General features: G+C 40.5%; 1 protein-coding gene and 1 pseudogene across 8 annotated transcripts in view; one reads left to right on the forward strand and one right to left on the reverse strand.

Moving 5' to 3' along the window:
• CNOT2 (CCR4-NOT transcription complex subunit 2) overlaps positions 1 to 17,190 on the forward strand; it is a 131,660-nt gene that overhangs the window by 22,365 nt on the left and 92,105 nt on the right. For 2 of the 8 annotated variants that reach the window (XM_015566837.1, XM_015566840.1), the window contains exon 3: positions 75 to 315. The exons of 4 other annotated variants lie outside the window; for them this stretch is intronic. The gene's annotated coding sequence lies outside the window, so the exon portion shown is untranslated. Of the gene's footprint in view, positions 1 to 74; positions 316 to 1,983; positions 2,031 to 17,190 lie in introns of those variants that run through there. 2 more of the 8 variants (XM_015566838.1, XM_015566841.1) reach the window with 2 other exon arrangements.
• On the reverse strand, positions 10,453 to 12,247 carry LOC102759678 (annotated as a pseudogene).

Below are 17,190 nucleotides of genomic sequence, written 5' to 3' on the forward strand. Positions count from 1 at the left end.
TATGTTATGTGATACTATTTTAGGTACTGAAATTAATAGTGATAAGCAGAATAGACATGGTTCCTCTTTTTCAGGGCTTACATTCTAAGGCTGGGGAGACAGACAAATGAGGACAAAATTCAAATAGTGAGTTTTCAGGGAAGACTTCTCTGAAGACAGATAGTTAAGCAGAAAAGTTAATGTCAAGAAACTGCCTAGCATTTGAGATTTGGGAGAACATCATTGAAAAGGAGCAGCAACTGTAAAGACTCTAAGTTGAAAACTGACTTAATGTGTTTGAGAATCACAAAAGAAAGCCATTGTGGCAAGCAAATGGTAAGATATGCCCTTACTACTTTTCTTACCCATAATCACTACTTTGCCTATACCCTTAATAGCACTGCCTATCTCATGCTTAATTTTACTGCAAGCTTTGGTTAAGTCCACCTCTGCTTAACACTGCTTTCCTTAAGCTACATGGGTTGAAAAAGAGCACAGCAATGAACATTGATTTCAAGTGGACCTTAGTGTTACTTGGCACTCTTACCTTCCTTCTCTCTCCTACTTTCAGCTAATGACCTCATTTCTTATTATTTTACTAAGAAAATAGGAAAAACCAGATGAGAACTTCCGTACTTGTGAAAGTTCTAGATATATCTACCTACCTAAATCTATACTCATTTACTATCTCTCCATTTCCATTGATATGTCCTTTTGCCTAAGACCATTCTCTCTTATAAATTTCATCCACATCTGCTCAAAGTAATTCTTCACCCTCTAGTGTCATCAGCTTTCTCCTTTATGCTATAAGTTTTCTAATCTTGAAAGGCTTCCTTCACCTCGACATTTTCCTTCACCCATTTCCCATTTTCCTCCTTCCTTTTATGGCAAAACTCCCTGAAAAAAAAAAAAAGATCTTTATATTGTGTCTCTAGTTTTTCTATTCCTATTCTTTTGTCAACCCAAACCAGTAAGTGCATTTATTTTTACATTCCACCAAAAAAAAATTACTCTTATCAAGATTAACAAGTGGCTTCTGTATTGTTAGATTCAAAAATTCTGATTTTTTAATAACATCATTTGAAACAGTTAGTTTCAGTATTCCTTGAACCACTTTTCCCCCATAAACTTTCAAGATGTTTAACACATTGTCTTTGGTTTTCGTCTCCCTCACTGGCTCCTTCTCTATTTCCTTTTGCTTGTTGCATCTAATCTTTCTGACTCCTAGATGTCAAAATGCCTTGGTACCTAGACCAAATTGTCTGTGCCATAGTTCTTATAGGAAAGAATAGAAAAAGGGAGACCAATTAGGGAAGAAATAATTAAGGACTGAATGAAGGTGCTGGTAATAAAGATATAGAAAGTGGACTTCTGAAGGAATTCTGAAGCCCCCTTCTTAAAGAATTGTGTATAAATAAGATACACTACTTTATTTCTATGACTTCGATAGATACAAAGACCTTGATTGATAGTGTAATCTGCCTGCCTTAAAACTAAATAAAACAATGTATCAGAACAATGTTTGCCTTATGACAAGTGCCTATTTTTTTCCTCTGCTTGGGGTCTAAAGCTGTCCTGAAAGAATATTGTGGTCACTCTACATCCTGATAAGGTTCTTTCTGAACTTTCAAATTTCTAGCTGATTAATGTCTGTTACGTGTCTCCCCTTTGCTATTTTTTTTTTTATTATAGCAGAGTAGTGAGACATTTAAGCAGAAGTACTTAGCTGGAATTTCTTGAAATGACTTCAGTTTTCATAAAACCATAGTTGATAGGATAGATATTATATGTACATCTGATATATCTGAGATATTTAGCATACCAGTATATGCGAGAGAGCAAAATATATGGCTAAGACTGAATTCAAGTTACATAGACATGAGCTCAAATTTTGGCCCTGTTGATTCTAACTTATTAGTTCTTAACCTTGTATCATTTTCTTATTCTCAAAGTTTGTTTTCTCATCTTTAAAAAAGGGATAGAACCCTAGCTGCTTTGGCTCAGTGGATAGAGCATCGGCCTGCAGACTGAGGGTCCTGGATTCGATTCTGGTAAGGGCACATGCCTGGTTTGCGGGCTCGATCCCCAGTAGGGTAGAAGGCAGCCAATCAATGATTCTCTCTCATCATTGATGTTTCTATCTCTCTCCCTCTCCCTTCCTCTCTGAAATCAGTAAAAATATATATATTTTAAAAGGGGTAGTAATATCTACCTTATAGAATTATTGTGAAGAGTGAAAAAAAGAAAGTAGAGTTTAGTGCACAGTGCCCAATAGTTGGCAAATGATAGTTTCATTTCTAAGAAGAAATGTTAACCTTAGGCATATTTTAAAACCTAAGTATTGAACATTAGAGGAACTTTTTGTTAGACATTTCTTACGGAGAAGTTTTACTATAATATTTGCTCCTACTTTGTAATATTTTCCACTTCTGAACTTAGAATGTATGTATTTCAATAATAGAGAGCTTTTGCTTAAAAACCACTTTAGCCCTGACTGGTTTGGCTCGATGGATAGAGTGTCGGCCTGCGGACTCAAGGGTCCCAGGTTCGATTCCGGTCAAGGGCATGTACCGTGGTTGCGTGCACATACCCAGTAGAGAGTGTGCAGGAGGCAGCTGATCGATGTTTCTCTCTCATTGGTGTTTCTAACTCTGTATTCCTCTCCCTTCCTCTCTGTAAGAAATCAATAAAATATATTGTAAAAAAAACAACAAAAAAAGTAATCTTTAAAAAACAACAACAACCACTTTAAATATTAATGTTTAAGGCCTAGCATTATTTCTCAGGTAGAATAAAGAAGAGGCAAGGAAAGGGCACATTGGCATACATAAGACATAAATTTATACATTTGCAGTGTTTCTTTTTGCTCACTATTTAATGCTGAGGTGAAAATATTTTTGGAATTTCACTTTCCTGTATAGGCTGAACCTTGGAAGTTATACATTAGAATCACTGAGAGCATTTTAAAAAGCATCTGGTGAACAGGTTGCATCCTTGACCAGTTAATTAAAGTAGGGGCAATGAAGGGGAAGCAGTATTTAAACACTCGTAAGGTGATTTTGATAAGCATCCTCTGAAAAAAAATGATGTAAATTCTTTAGCCTATTTGTGTCCTCTATAGATATGTCTGTTGTCTCATCTCGGTGTTGGTGACTTAGGACAATCAGGTGCCAGTGCTCTGCAGAGCATCTCTGGCCATTCCCATTCCATCATGCCACATGTACCAGTTGTCCTTTTGTCTTTCACAAAAACTAAACTTTGAGGGGTTGGGAAAATGTCCATTTAGTTAGTGCTCACTGACTATTATGTTGTCTGCTTCAAATTATAGCTATAATTACTCTCTTCTGCTTTTTACTTAAACTTTATTTTAATAGCCTCTAAGGAAAACTATAAAAATAATTAGTTTTGAAATAAAAATGTATTTTAATATATAATTGACTTGTTAAATTCATGTTAAGAGCAACTTTTTAATTACTTTTTATAAGAAGCCACATCTTTCCCCCATCACGTGACTATCATTTTTTCCGAGATAATTTGATAAGCATAATCAGTCATGCATTTGGTGAGTCTAAGCAGTTTATCGTCAGCTTTTAATATTATTAGTAGAACCAATAACTTAAAGGAATTATTACAAGAAAAAATATTACCTACAAAAAATTGTTAGTATTAGAGTTCCAATTTTCAGATTTTTGGTTCACATGTGGTGTGTTCAGTTGCTGATATAAAATAATATTTGATGCCAAAACCGGTTTGGCTCAGTGGATAGAGCGTCGGCCTGCGGACTGAAAGGTCCCAGGTTCAATTCCGGTCAAGGGCATGTACCTGGGTTGCGAGCACATCCCCAGTGGGAGATGTGCAGGAGGCAGCTGATCGATGTTTCTCTCTCATCGATGTTTCTAACTCTCTATCCCTCTCCCTTCCTCTCTGTAAAAAATCAATAAAATATAAAAAAAATAATAATAATATTTGATGACCATTTATAAGGCAGAATGAGAAGGAAGCTGTTACATATTTTAAGGAGTTTTACTTAAATAGATCACAATTTGCAGTTTCCTTTGTTGAATTAATAGAACCAGTATGTCCATTCCACAGTAGAATGTGAGGCTAATAGGACTTGGTCTTATTTTAGAGGTACTAGGTACTGCTTTGGCAATAGGTACTTCAGTCTTTGGTAACACTTGTGGATTTTTAACTAATTGTAATGAAGGGCTCTAAAATATTTCATTAATTTTAATACTTTCTTTAGCTTTAAACTTACAGAAAATTGGTACTGATTTGGCTATTTACATTCAGATTGGTCACATCTGGTAGTCTGTTCTGATTTAAGCAACTTTATTTAAATGATATTTTATATATATATTATAAAGCTAGTTTACAAACTTACTTGATTATAGCCATAAGACAGACTATGCAGATATTTTCATATGAAGAAATTGAATCACACAAACGTTAAGCAATTTGCATAAACATGTGTAAGTTTCAGGCAGCTGGAAGACTAGAAGGATACCCATTTTCTTTATATTGGATCCCAATTTTATTGAAGATAATGAACTTTGTTCAGATATTTTTGAACTTTTGTCATTTAAGGTCAGTAACATTCTATTGTATTTCATTTTATTTAGGACTTTTAAGACTATTGAGATGCTGGACCTTTTAGACAAATTTTCTACTTATAGTGAATTCTATGTATAAGGTGCCTAGAATCCTTGAAATATTTGTGAGAGAGCTACACAAATATATTAGACGTAATGCTACCACTACAGAAAATAGAAGAAATACAGAATTAAGTTAAACATTAAATTATGACAACCAGAGAATAAATTGATTTAAAGACAATAGTTTTGATTTATTTTTATTTGTAAATATAGGCAACTTTTTATTTTACATGTTAATTATAGATCCATAAAGCCTGTATTATTAAAGCATTCAGGAAAACTATTTTTACTTAATGTGGCAATTTTCCCAGGATAAGTTTGGTATGGAACTGAAACTGTTGTTTGTTTTTTAATATTTTATTGATAATTTATTGGGGTGGCATTGATTTTGGAAATGAAATTCTTTTTAAAAGATATGTTTTTATTGATTTCAGAGAGAGAGGGAGAGAGAGATAGAAACATGAATGATAAGAGAGAATCGTTGATAGGCTGCTTCCTGCATGCCCCCTATTAGGGATTGAGCCCACAACCCGGGCATGTGCTCTGATCAGGAATCAAACCATCACCTCCTGGTTCATGGGTCGACCCTCAACCACTGAGCCACACCAGCTGGGCAGAAATAAAATGTGTTTATTTTCATTATGTCTGCCCATGCTTCTTTCTTGCATGTACCTTAATTATCAACACAGAATTTTGAAAATATTTTATCATGTGATCAAACCAAAAATTAGTTCAGAAAATCAGTTCATAACAATTTTGCTATTATAATCTACCTATTAAAAAGTTGCTTGACATAGTTCTGGAATTTGATAAGCCCTATGATTTTAAAGATAATGGCTAAGTACATTTACTTAGCTTTTATTGAGCGCCATTGAAATTGGTCACATATGGTAGTCAGTTCTAATTAATATCCAAACTGGAATATATTGTTCTCTTTATATTGTCTCTCTCATCAATAAAAATATCCTCGTGAGAGGCTTTAACAAAATAAAGAAAAGAAAAACCTGTTCAACTGTCTGAACCTGTCCAAATTCCCATTGTAGCTCCAAGTTGAGTGTGGTAATGACTACTAAATTATAAGTATTTTAAATACCATTCCCGAACTCCAAAATATTTGGGCAGTGTTATAAGTAGTACTGAATAATAAAGGGGGAGAAATAAAACATGGAGCCAGGGGGAATCAGCTATAATTGTTCACTGTTTCCTTGACACAGAATATTTAAAATATAAAATTATCAAAATATAATATTTTTCCATAAAACATAAAATGCGAACAGCTTGCATTTTAAAAATTTATCTAAATCCCTTTAGTTTACGGAGTAGGAAACTGAGGCCAGAGAGAAGAAATTAACAAAACTAATAGTTGTATATTTCTGTAAGATGATAGGACACCCAAAATTTAATAGGATTTGGAGAATAAAGTTAATAATTATTTCCCCTTTCCGATGAAGTATTTTCTAGAGATTTTACTCATGATCAGCTGATTTCTTATTTTGACAAGCCTTTCTGAATGGAGAAAAATTGGAGTTCAGGTATTATTTAGTAGGCCAGGTAATAAATGCTTAATTTTTGTTAGTTTTTTTTTTACGATGTTTTTCATTCTTGATGTACCTTTTAATTTTAAGTAAGTATAGCACTGCCACTGTGGCATTCAAATGGATATGAAAATTAGCTGTTCTGTTTCCCAGCAGAGTACTCCAAAATCTCACTTGGGTTCCTCATTTTCAAGTGGCATCATCTCCAGTTTTAGAACAGTATGCATCTCTGTGCATACATCGCACCCCTTCCTATTGCACTTCCATTCTTTGGAGAGTTTTATTAGACATACTAAAATCTCCAGGTGCTCCCATATCTGACCATGGCCAAAATGCCTGTTCCAAAGTTCAGTCATTTTGTAGAGGAGTTTTGTTAGGTTCTGACTTGGGGAAACATCCTGCATGAGTAAGCCTGCTTGTTTTTGAGTCTTACCTAAGATATAGTTTGTTTCCCCCTTATAGGCTTCTTGGATTTTAAGCTGAAAGCATGACTAAATCTATTTTAAGGGTTTTCAACACAGAAAAGGAAGTATAAAATGTTTATTCTTTACCCTTTATATCAGTGGTTCTCAACTTTCTGGCCCTTTAAATACAGTTCCTCATGTTGTGACCCAACCATAAAATTATTTTCGTTGCTACTTCATAACTGTAATGTTGCTATTGTTATCAATCGTAATGTAAATATCTGATATGCGTGATGGTCTTAGGCCTGTGGTCAGCAAACTGCAGCTTGCAAGCCACATGCGGCTCTTTGGCCCCGTGGCATGGGCCACGAAGTTTCAATCGCACTGTACATATGTGCCTGCACGTGGTATTTTGTGGAAGAGCCACACTCAAGGAGCCAGTTTGCCGACCACTGTCTTAGGTGACCCCTGTGAAAGGGTCATTCGACCGCCAAAGGGGTCGTGACCCACAGGTTGAGAACCGCTGCTTTATTCTGATGCACTCAGAAATTTATTCTAAAAGTGTTCATTTTGAGAGAAATTATTGCTCATGAGTAGACACTGTTGATGCATGTGTTACATAAATTACTTTGCATTCTTAAAATTTAATTGCTGCTAGTCTGTTAAAAAGATTAATGACAAATTTAACTTGTTTGAAAATATTCAAAAAATTGGAGTTTTTTCAAAATTAGCTTTGTTTGCAATGTAAAAAAATATTTTAAATACCCTTTTATCAAACTTATCTTTAAAATATAATTTCAACATACCTGTTAATCATCTAACATTTTATCAACTTTTAATTTGTTTTCAAGTGACATCAGTGAAATTATCTGTTCTGTAACAGTATGAACAATTTACAATCTGTATTTAAAGTGCCTTGTAATTGAGAGGAAGCTGTTACCCGTAGAGATGTCTCTCACTCTAATCTAGTACACATGCAATTATGCTCTGCATAACAATGTTTCATTCAGCTACAGATTGTGTAGACTATGGTGGCCCCATCCTATATAATAAAAGGCTAATATGCAAATCGACCAAACAGCAGAACAACTGGTCGCTATGACACACACTGACCACCAGGGGCAGACACTCAGTGCAGGAGCTTCCCCCTGGTGGTCAGTGCGCTCCCACAAGGAGAGCACCGCTCAGTCAGAAGCCGGGCTCATGGCTGGCAAGCACAGCGGCAGTGGCAGGAGCCTCCTGCCTCTGCAGTAGCGCTAAGGCTGTCCGACTGATGGACATCCCCCGAGGGCTCCCAGACTGCGAGAGGTTGCAGGCCAGCTGAGGGACACCCCCGCCCCCGTCCCGAGTGCACGGATTTCGTGCACCAGGTCTCTAGTAAGATTATAATGGAGGTGAAAAATTCCTATCACTTAGCAACATTGTAGCTGTCCTAATGTCCTAGCACAACTCATTACTCAGTGTTTGTGGTGATGTTAATGTAAACAAACCTGCTGTGGCTAGTCGTGTAAAAGTATAGCACATACAATTATATAGTACGTACTATTTGATAATAAGTTATTATGCTACTGGCTTATGTATTTACTAGACTATACTGTTTATTGTTATTTTAGAGTGTACTCTTTCTACTTAACAAATAGTATACTGTAAAACAGTATGTTTGTTGTGTTACGCCAGCTGCATAACATATCTAGTGTTTATGTCATCTCTTTTATCTTTTTCTCTTGGGCTTGATTTAATCTCATGTTGTTTTGTACAGTGACATGCCATACAGGTCAGTAGCCTAGGAGCAATAAGCTATACCATAAGCTAGGTATATAGTAGGTTTTGCCATCTAGAATTGTGTAAGTGCAATCTGTGGTGTTGCTACAAAGATAATTGCCTAACAATACATTTCTCAGAATCTATCCCTTCATTAGAGGTGCATGACTGATTCATTCTAGTCTTCCTCCTAGCTTATCTGTAGCTTCTCTCTTGGACTGGGAGAAACCTAGTTGGCACAAAGCACCATCCATTTTACTTACTATTTTCAGCATGTATGCATAGCAGTTTCAGAATTATTCACCTATAGCCCTGTGAGGAATTACTTTGCCAACTAGAATACAGTGTTTATGTAGAGCTCTTTTTTTCTTCTTAATAGTTAACTGTCAAAACACCCTTTTCCAAAATTACTTAGGTCAGCACCAGTTTCATGCCTCCTTCAGTGTGGCTATGCAGTTCTGATTTTCTAACCTCTGGTTGATTTTTATAATTTGCATACATTTAAGTTTCCTCTTTATGTTGTGAAGTTCTGTGAATTTTGAATACATGCATAGCATCATACTCATCACTCTAATATATGGGATAGTTCCAACTCTTTAAGTTTCCCTGTGTATCCTCTTTTTGTTTTTGTTTTGGGGTTTATTGATCACAAATAACGGACTGCAATAGAAATTCAAAAGATAATGATAGAATATTATCCTATATAATAAAAGGCTAATATGCAAATTGACCGAACGGCAGAACGACTGGTCTCTGTGACATGCACTGACCACCAGGGGGCAGACGCTCAACGCAGGATGGATTCAGGACTGTGAGAGGGTGCAGGCCGGACTGAGGGAATTCCCCTTGAGTGCCCGAATTTCGTGCACTGGGCCTCTACTCCTATATAGTAAAAGCCTAATATGCTAAGTGGCTGGTCGGCTGTTTAATCAAAGCGTAATATGTTAATGATATGCTAAGGCTGCTCAACTGCTTGCTACAACGTACACTGACAACCAGGGGGCAGTCAACCGGTCAACCAGTTGCTATGACATGTACTGACCACCACAGGGCAGACACTCTGACCGGTAGGTTAGCTTGCTGCTGGGGTCTGGCCAATCAGGACTGAGCGAGATGGGCCGGACATGCCCTGGAGCCCTCCTGCGGTCCCTCCCTGACTGGTCAACCTCCCACATCCCTCCCTGGCCCTGAACTTGCACCGCTGGGGTCCCTCAGCCTGGCCTGTGCCCTCTTGCAATCCGGGCCCCCCCGGGGTATGTCAGAGAACTGGTTTTGGTCCCTTTGGCCAGGCCAAGGGACCCCACTGGTGCACAAATTTCGTGCACCAGGCCTCTAATGTAATTATAAGTGGAAGTGTATAAGGATTCAACTGTAAAGCACCCATATTTATTAGACCACCTTTTCCATTTAAAATGTAACTTTTGGTAATAAACAAAAAGTAGCAGTGTCGAAAAGTAAAGCGTAACAACAACAAGAATTCTAACTTGAAGGACATTTTGCAATACGAATATTCTGATAATTCAACCTATATAATATAACTAGGATCAGCAAATGATGCCATTGGCCAAATTCAACCTGCTACCTGCTTTTGGAAATAAAGTTTTATTGGAAGATAGCCACATCGTTTCTGTATTTTTAATGGCTGCTTTTGCACTACAACATCAGAGTTGAGTGTTTTTGGTAGACTGTATGGCCTGCAAAGTCTAAAATGTATTTACTTTCTGGACCTATAAAGAAGAAATTAGAGCTCAGATTGGTTTGGCTCGGTGGATATCGGCCTGTGGACTGAAGGGTTCCAGGTTCGATTCCAGTCAAGGGCATGTACCTTGGTTGTGGGCACATCCCCAGTGGGGGGTGTGCAGGAGGCAGCTGATCGATGTTTCTCTCTCATCGATATTTCTAACTCTCTCTCTCCCTTCCTCTCTGTAAAAACATCAATGAAGTACATTAAAAAAAAAAAGAAATGTGACAACTTCTGTGTATTAAAAGACAAAAATATGCCTACTGTTTATTTAACCATCTCTTTATGAAAGCGATGGCAGATTGTACTTTACAATGAAGACTAAACAACGTTTTAAAAACAAGCTGATGGTAAAAAAGTAAAAGGCAAGAGCATTAAAGGTAGTCTTTCTCACAAAAGAATTCTACACTAAACAGTTTATAGGATTGCATTTACATTGTTTCTCTTATTAAGGTTATGATGTACGTTGAAATAAAAAAAGCTATGATATTATTTCAAATTCGCATAATGCTTGTGCCTATTACATATTTCTAGTAATGTGCCTAAAAGGGAATAAAAATACTTTAAGTATTCTTTCAGATAAAAATATAGATGAATGAAACAGTTGGTTTTTGTTTAGCCTCTGAGACTAAAGGGCTCCAAAGTACATAGAAAATTTTTTCAGGAAGATGCTGAAACAAATTTGTTACATGTGAAATAAAAATCTCATCTATAATTTTCATAATTAAAAGTTTAAAACCTATTTCCATATATAATGTTATTAACCAATGTCACCTAAAGAAATAAAATTTAAAAACACATTTGCAAGATGTGTTACTTGTGTTGAGATAAAACTGGCATAAATACAGCTTAGTTAACTCCATTGTGATGTGGTGTTATTGCCATATCAATTATAATTTCTGTAATCTTACAAAGTAAAAGATACAGAGGTATAGTAAATTGAGGATAGAAAAAAAGTTATTTATTCTTGGTTTTGCTAGATCTTTGACACTCAATTTCTGTATCAAATAATATCAGGGAAATGCATAATATGACTTTTGTCCCACTCATGCTACTGTTTGGCTGGATCCAGAAAAAATTTAGGTTTCCAGTTTCCATCATGGTAGTGGCAAAAGAGTTTTTCTTATCTTGGTGGAGTCATTTTGATACCCTCCCCCCTGCATGGCATTTCTTTCTTTTGTCTTTGGCAGTTAATATAGCAATCCCTTTCTTCTTCAGCATGGTTTTCTGATCAGATTGGTAATCTGAAGCAGACTTATTGCCATCTTTTTATTTAGCCATTATATACTTAAAATATTTTAAATTACCATGAGCTCTCTGATGTTCAGCATCTAGTTCAAGAAGCTTCTTTGTAAGCAAAAGTGCCTTATTGAGGTTTCCCTGCTGGTACACCACATAGCTCAAATAATCTAGAACAGAGACTTTATTAGTGGTAGAAACCTCATCTTCATCCAGCTTCCTGAGTGCTTGTTCGATTCACAGTTCTGTATAGTAATAATCTTCTGTATAGGCCATTTTATCCAACTCAAAACAGTCCTCAACTATTAGAAAAGATTTGTGTTTTACTCCTGGAAGATTACCTTTTGAGATAGTATCTGTATTCAAATTGTAGATGTCTGGGAGACACAATAGAACTTTGGCTGCCACAACCTGATCTTCATCATTAGGGAAGTACTGTCTCTGAATGGTTAGGTTAGAGATAAAGCCATCTGACATATCCTTGAGGATTAGGTTCTCCAACTCACTCCACTCAGTGTTCAGATGTTTCATTAACTTGAATGCATTTACTGGGTGCCTGACAAATCCTTCTGGATCTTTTATTGTGCTAGCTAGCCGATCTAACGTCTCTGCCCATTTTTATATTTCTTCTAATTTGTTTTCTAATATAGTCTTCTTAATATAGTCTCTCAGGGAAGTCACCAGATCTTTCTCTCATGGGCCAATTGAAGTAAAAACGCCTGGCTGGGACAAAGACTGGGGAAATAGAACCCCTACAATTAAAATATACTATATCATCTTCGAAGTCATAATTTTACAGGTTCACATACCTGGGAAGTGGGATGGGAGCGCATTCTTCAGTCCCCAGTGGCCTGCATACGGATGGGCTACCTACTCCCTTCCCTCAGTCTGCTGGTGGTGCAACTCTTTGTATCCTGTTTTTCAATTGCTCCCTGTACCCCTCTTCAGTTCCTTGGCACTACTAATCTGTTTTGCTTTTCCATAATAATTCATATAATATTCTGGAAACATTTAATGTATAGCCTTTTTGGTTGAGTTTCTTTCCCTTAGCAAAATGCATTTAAGATTTATCCATGTTGTATGAATTAATAGCTTGTTGTTTTTTATTGTTGAATAGAATTTTATTGTATAACTAGAGGCCTGGTGCACAAAATTTGTGCACTGGGGGGTGGGGGGTCCCTCAGCCCAGCCTGCCCCCTCTCACAGTTCAGGAGCCCGCAGTGGATGTCCTACTGATGGCATAGCCACAGTCTGGCAGCAGAGGCTTGGAGCAGGCGCCGTGTGTGTGTGTGTGTGTGTGTGTGTGTGTGTCCGTGTGTGTGTCCGTGTGTCCACTGGGGCCTGTCCCCAGCTGCACCACGTAGGCTTGGAGCAGTTGCCGTGTGTGTGTGTGTGTGTGTGTGTGTGTGTGTCCGTGTCCCCACTGGTGGCTGCCCCTAGCCATGCCACAGAGGCTCGGAGCAGGCGCCCAGGGTGTGTGTGTGTGTGTGTGTCCATCCCCGTTGGGGGCCTGCCCTCAGCCTCGTCGGAGGCTCGGAGCAGGCACCCTGTGTGTGTGTGTGTCCACTGGGGGCCTGCCCCCAGCCACGCTGTGGAGGCTTGGAGCAGGGGCCCCTCTGTTTTGATCTCTCAGGCTCCTGGCCGTGCCTGCATGTTGTTCTCTCGCTGGCGCGGTGGCCCGGGCGGGCTGGAAACTTGGCTTCCTCCATCGCCGGGGGCAACTCAAGCCTCCAGCTCCGTGGCCACCACCATCTTTGTTGGGTTAATTTACATACTTGCTCTGATTGGCTGGTAGGTATAGCGGAGTGACACCAATTTGCATGTTTCTCTTTCATTAGTGTAGATGTTCTATTTTGTTTATTCACCTCTTGAAGGACGCCTTCATTGGTATAAACATTCAGGTATAGATTGTGGTATGAACCTAAGTTTTTAGTTGACTTTGGTAAATACCCAGGGGCACACTTGCTGGATTGTATTTAAGTTTAATTTTATTAAAAACTCCCAAATTCTTCCAAAGTGGCTATATTTGCCTTTATTTTTGAAAGATATTTTAGCTGGATTTAGAATTCTTGGTTAATAGTTGGGCCATTTGGATCATTTGCAGGCCATACAAAATTATCAGCTTGAAAATTAGCCTGCTATATTTGGTAAAACATTTAATTAACTCACCTCTAATGCCTTTGCAGAGCCAGACCACGTGATTTTGCAGGCCTTATAGGGCCCATGAGCCGGACATTCCTAACCCCTGCTCTAGATCAGTTTGACCTTTTAAAAATCTTTAACTTTCATTATAAACTCATAAGAAGGTACAAAGATAGTACAGAGAAATCCCAGGTACCTATCACCTATTCCTATAGTGATGTCATCTTACATTATATAGTAACAATGTCATCAACTATAGTACATTATTATAGCCAGAAATCAGCACAATATAATTGAGACTTTAAATCTAACATTATTTTATGCTTGAGTGTGGTATTATTTTAAGTACTGGTGGCTTGGTGCACGGATTCGTGCACATTGAAAGGAAATTAATTAGAAGAAATATTTTAATATTGCTATTAACCCTTCTCTATAATAGAAGTGTCAACCAAATTCATGATCGACAATGACAAATCAAAACACACGCGTGCAATTGGCGCCAGCAAGAGCTTTATGTATATAGATAAACTTGCTTAATTAGACCTGTTTTCTGATTTAGCTAAACTTTTTCCAGCCCAGTGAAGCACCCCAACTTCTCTTTCGGGTAATTGTCAGCAACATAGGAGTAAATATCAAAACAAAGCAGATTGTTATTGTATATCACGCAGGGAGAACAAAGGGTAAAATCTTTAACTGCAGCAGTGTTTGACTATATTTCTGTGCAGTGAGAAAACCTGAAGTCATTTTCAAGGTCCACTATTTCTTACTTCTTTTCAGTCAGGTCAAGTTTTTAAGCTTTCTAAATCTCCGTTTTTCCGGCTAATGAAAAGAAAATAGATTCCGTCAAGTCTCCTGTCTGCCTACTCCAGGACTTCTGTGAGGATCAAATGAGATGAGGCACAGGAAAATGCTTCACAGACATTTGGTTAAAGTGTGAAATGTTTACACCTGGCTATAAAGCAAGTCATGTTTCTGGGCTGAAGAACCTGCAAGGAGGCTAGTCGCTAGGGAGAGGAAGCTGGGTGTTGCTATGTGATGTCATTACTCAGAGCCCACAGCCATGGTGGCTGGGCTGGGCTGGGGGCCACATTTTGCTCCATGAGGTCTTGGCAGCATTGGCTGCAGTTTGGTGGGGTGTCGCTCCAGGCTGGTGTTGGGGCCAGTGTCCCACTTGGGTGAAGCCCGAGTGTTGCTTTGTGGGCACCAGGTCCGTGGTGCCACTTATTGTTAAATGGCCTGTTGCTAGGGAGAGGAAGCTGGGCATTGCTATGTGACATCATTACTTGGAGCCCACGGCCACCGTTTTGGGCTGGGCTGGGCTTTGGGCCACATTTTGTGCCATGGGGTCTCAGCAGCGTTGGCTGTGATTTGGTGGGCTGTTGCTCCGGGGTGGTGGCACGGCCTGTGTCCCACTTGGGGGAAGCCAAGTGTTGCTTTGTGGACACCAGGTCCACGGTGCCATTTCTCTGTAAATGGCCAGTGTGCATCACGGCAGCTTCTGCATTGAGTGTCTACCCCCTGGTGGTCAGTGCACATCATTGCAACCAGTCGGACACTTAGCATATTATCCTTTTATATATAGAGAGAGATTGTTGGGCTTTATTTGGGGGTACAGGTGTACTTAGAATTAGCTTGATCCTTCTGAGGTTAGGTTTTAAGCTTTATATATATATACACTAGAGGCCCGGTGCGTGAAATTCATGCGTTGCTGGGTGCGGGGGGGAGGGGATCCCTCAGCCCAGCCTGCACCCTCTCAAATCCGGGACCCCTCAGGGGATGTCCAACTGCCTCGCGCAATCCGGGATTGGTTCACCTGCCTGCCTGCCTGATCACCCCTAACCACCTCTGCCTGCCTGCCTGCCTGCCTGGCCGCCCCTAACTGCTCCCCTACCAGCCTGATCACCCCTAACTGCTACCTTGCTGGCCTGATTGCCCCTAACCACCTCTGCCTTGCCCCGCACCTAGGACCCAGAATTCCCTCCTCTGGCTGGTCGCAGGCACCCAGGACCCAGGCTTCCCTACTCCTGGCTGGCCACAGGCACCAAGGACCCGGGCCGACTTTGCTCAGGCCAGCTGCAGCAGCAGGGTACCATGGGCGGGCAGTTTCGCCTGGGCCACAGCACAGGCACCTGGGACCGCAAGGTGGGCAGTTTGTCCCTCTCCCGGGCCTGCAGCCACAGGCGCTGGCACCTAGGACTGCGGGGTGGGCGGCTCGTTCCTTTCCTGGACCACAGGTGCAGGCGCTGTCGCCCGGGACCATGGGGCATGGGGCTTGTCCCTCTCCTGGGCCGCAGTCTGCCTGGTTCCCATTCCTCTCTTGCTAGGTCATTTTTAGTCAGAACATTCCCCAGACCTTCTGTTTCCATTAATCAGAAGGTAATTAATGCCTTATAAGATTTATATGAGTATGTTTTATACAATAGGATGTTCTGAACCAGCACTAACAAAGCTTAAAACCGCCGGGCCAGCGTGGCTCAATGGTTGAGCATTGACCTATGAACCAGGAGGTCATGGTTTGATTCCCCATCAGGGCACATGCCCAGTTGCAGCCTCAATCCCCACTGTGAGGTATGAAGGAGGCAGTCAATCAATGATTCTCTGTCATCATTGATGTTTCTATCTCTCTCCCCATCCCTTCTTCTCTGTAGTCTGTCCTCCTATCTAATAAAAGAGTAATATGCAAATTGACCATCACTCCAACACAAGATGGCCACCCCCATGTGGACACAAGATGGCTGGTAGGGGAGGGCAATTGGAAGGGACCAGGCCTAAAAAGGAGGGCAGTTGGGGTCCTCATTCCTCTCTCATGAGCTCATTTGTACCTGGCTGGTCCCCATTCCTCTCTCTCCAGTGTTGAGTGCCAGAGCCGTTAAGGCCTGATGGTGTGACTACCATTTGCATATTAGACCTTTAATATATAGGACTAGAGGCCTGGTGCACGGATTGGTGCACCAGTAGGGTCCCTCTGCCTGGCCTGTGGGGATTGGGCTGAATCCGGCTCTCCGACATCCCTGAGGGGTCCTGGATTGCCAGAGGTGATGCACCCCCAACTCAGGCTCCCTCCTCTCTGGGTCCGGGGTCCGGGTGAAGCAGATTTGGGGCAGACAGTGCCCCAACATGAACCTAACCCATAGCCGATTCCGTAAGGAATCAGGCTTCCTCCTCTAACGGTTGGAGCATCTGCCCCCTGGTGGTCATTGCGCATCATACCTACCAGTTGGATGGTCGCTTCGTCTTTTACATATATACCAGAGGCCCGGTGCACAAAAATTTGTACACTCGGGGGGTGGGGGAGGGGGATGTCCGTCAGCCTGGCCTGTGCCCTCTTGCAGTCTGGGACCCCTCAGGGGATGACCACCTGCTGGCTTAGGCCCGCTCCCCGGGGGATTGGGCCCAAGATGGCAATCAGACATCATTCTGGTAGCCCGGCAGCCCTCGGGGGGTGTCCACTTGCCAGCGGGGAACAGGTCTAAACTGCCGTCGGACATCCTTAGCGCTGCTGAGGAGGCAGGAGAGGCTCCCACCACCACTGCTGTACTGGCAGCCATCAGCCTGGCTTGTGGCTGAGCATAGCTCCTTCCATGTGAGAGTGACCTGACCACCAGACGGCAGCTCTTGCATCGAACGTCTGCTCCCTGGTGGTCAGTGTGTCATAGTGACCAGTCATTCCCAGTCTTTCTGCTGTTAGGGTCAGTTTGCATATTACCGTTTTACTATATAGGATATAGGCCTGG

Source organism: Myotis davidii, unplaced genomic scaffold (genome assembly GCF_000327345.1).
Source record: "Myotis davidii unplaced genomic scaffold, ASM32734v1 scaffold582, whole genome shotgun sequence".
NCBI classification, from domain to species: domain Eukaryota; kingdom Metazoa; phylum Chordata; class Mammalia; order Chiroptera; family Vespertilionidae; genus Myotis; species Myotis davidii.